At 45.4% G+C, this 2,654-nt stretch overlaps 1 non-coding gene across 1 annotated transcript; it reads left to right on the plus strand.

The window, feature by feature from the left end:
* Nucleotides 1-290: 290 nt before the first annotated feature.
* On the plus strand, nt 291-1,899 carry LOC100614499 (uncharacterized). The gene is made up of 2 exons (XR_001716716.4): nt 291-429; nt 1,489-1,899. It is a non-coding gene; the product is annotated as an uncharacterized LOC100614499 (transcript).
* The last annotated feature ends 755 nt before the right edge of the window (nt 1,900-2,654 follow it).

Genomic DNA, 2,654 nt, shown 5'->3' on the forward strand with positions numbered 1-2,654 from the left:
GTTCCACTTCAACTTTCTTGTCCTTGATGATAAGAACCTTGCTTTTTCTCTAGTGTAGGGAGGACATCTTTCACATGGGAATTTCATCTTCTGCTTTTAAGAAAATGAAGTTCAGACTGATCTCTTTGCACCTGCTGTTTTTCAAGTGCCTTTAACTGAAATAGTCAACCTACCAAAATAGCATATTTTAGCCCCTTCAGGAATGTTGATTTTGTTTATTTTCACGCATTGCTTTTATAATTATAAAAGCTCATTTTATAATTATATAAAAGGAGACCTGGGAACACCAGCCTTCTTCCCTCCACATACAGGAACTGCAGACACTGCAGATAAAACAGAGCCAGAATGCTTTGCTGCCAGCTGGACCTTTGACCCAAACCCCAGTGTGACTGTCTCCGGTGCTCACTCAACTGCAATGCATCAATGAAGGTAACTTTCTGTCCAGATCATGGAGTCTACATGAAAAGAATCAATGCAATCCTATTTTTTTTTTTTTTTTTTTTACTGCTTTCTCTCTCTCAATTCTTGGATTAAAGAAAAACAGTAGACCCTGATGGTGCCCAGCTCAGACCCCCTCTGAAGCCTTTTACCAGCCCTGTGCATCCAGCCCAGCCCCTGTATGCCCTGCTGCTAAGTTTCCCCTGAGCACTGGGGCCTTCCCTGGAGAGCTGGAACAACTTGGCAACTCATTCTCAGCCCTTCCCACCCCCCCTAAGCCACAGCCAGTGACTGACCATTGTGGGAATACAAAAGCCCAGCACCTGTGCCTTGGAGAGGACAAACTCTTGAGATATCATCTCTGCTTCCGCACACCACTCAAGACCAAGATGAGGCTGGGGTGTCACCCAAGATGATACACTTGTTGAGTCTCCTCTCCTCCCCTATTTGTCCCCCACCCCCAACTCCCTCACTGGTACATCTTGGGAGCACTGCCTCAACAAATCCCTTGCATTGAATCCTTGGCTCAGGCTCTGCTTCTAGGAGAATATGACCTACTGGGGACAATAGTAATGGTGAATACAGTGGTGAACCAAACAAAGCAGGCTTTGACTTCGTGAAGCTAATGCGGAAGAATAACTATCATTTCGTTGATTGGATGCTTGGCACAGAAGGAGGAGTACCTATATTCATAGATGAATTCTGTCAGGCAAGGTGGGGGAGTTGCTTCAGCCATCCTCTTTGGTGCTTATTCTAAGTGTGCTGTTTCCAGCATCCCAGCTTCTCAAACGCACTGTGCTGCCTTCAGACACAGGGCCTACGGAAAGTGTGTCCACATTTATTGGGAGGGGGAGAGCCAACCTTCGCCTTTGTGCCAAGTCTCCTAAGAGCAAACGCACAGAGCCTGCTCCCAGAGGGACAAAGGTCCAACTCCTTTTGTCTTCCCCTTAGAAGGCAGTCTCCTGAGACTCTGCCTTGAAGAAGTAGGATTGTATCTGCTGTGTTTATGTTTGTGGGGTTTTCATGTGTTTTCTTTTTTATCTTCCCTAGGAAAAAAGAACTGAGCATCGGCAAAAAGCTGAGGATGACAAGCTTAGGGGATGAAAGGCTGCCTTTTCCCCCCCTTCTGAGCGTTTCTGACAGCTCCCAGCTGGGAGAAACCAACATGATGAAAAGACAAAGAATACTGGAGAAGAGAGAGGGTGGGCAGAGCCACAACCTCATCCTCCCAGTGGTTCCTCTTGAGTTTGATTTGACAAGATGCCTTCCCACCCAGGTAACCCCATGGGAACGTGCCAGTACCTCACCCCACGACCTCACTGAGTCCTCACAAAAAATCCAGGGTGCAGATTTTTTTCCCCACTTGGAGATGACAAATTGAAATGCAGGAAGGTTAAAGAGTTTGCCTGAGGTTGCTTAGATAATAAAAGAATCTGGATTAGAACCCAGACCTACCCAGCTCAACAACTGAGTCCTTTTTTACTGGATTACACCTATCTCATGGGCATAATTTTATCTACAGTCTCTCTCTATTCCAGTGTTTAAGATAAATCCTGTGAGGGTTAAATGAGATCATGCATGTTCAGCACTTAGCCTGGAGACTGGTGTCAGACAAGCACTCTGTAAATGCTACCTAGCATTGTTATTGCTGTTGATGGTGTTGCTGCTGTTTTTGTTATTGTTACTGCTGCTGCTGCTACTGCTCTTGCTATTTCTGCTGCTGTTTCTGCGGATTATGTGGTTGCTGATGTTTTTGCTGTTGTTGATGACAATGTTTTCACTACTGTTCTTATTATTGTTGATACCGCTGTTGTTGCCATTTTGTAGCAGTTGTTGCTGCCGATGTGCTGCTACTGTTGCTGTGATGATGCTGTTGACATTGTCACTGTGGATGTTGCAATGATGCTGTTGACAGTGTCACTGTGGATGCTGTGATGATGTTGTTGCTGTGGATGTTGCAATGATGCTGTTGACAGTGTCACTGTGGATGCTGTGATGATGTTGTTGCTGTGGATGTTGTGATGATGCTGTTGAACCTTTACTGTGGATGTCGTGATGGTGGTGTTGACACTTACTATGGATGTTGTGATGACGCTGTTAACACATTTACTGTAGATGTTGGCGTGATGCTGTTAACACAGTTGCTGTGGATGTTGTGATGATGTTACTGTGGGTATAGTGATGTGCTGTTGACACTATTACTGTGGGTGTCGTGT

This window comes from Pan troglodytes, chromosome 3, assembly GCF_028858775.2.
Source record: "Pan troglodytes isolate AG18354 chromosome 3, NHGRI_mPanTro3-v2.0_pri, whole genome shotgun sequence".
Taxonomy (NCBI): domain Eukaryota; kingdom Metazoa; phylum Chordata; class Mammalia; order Primates; family Hominidae; genus Pan; species Pan troglodytes.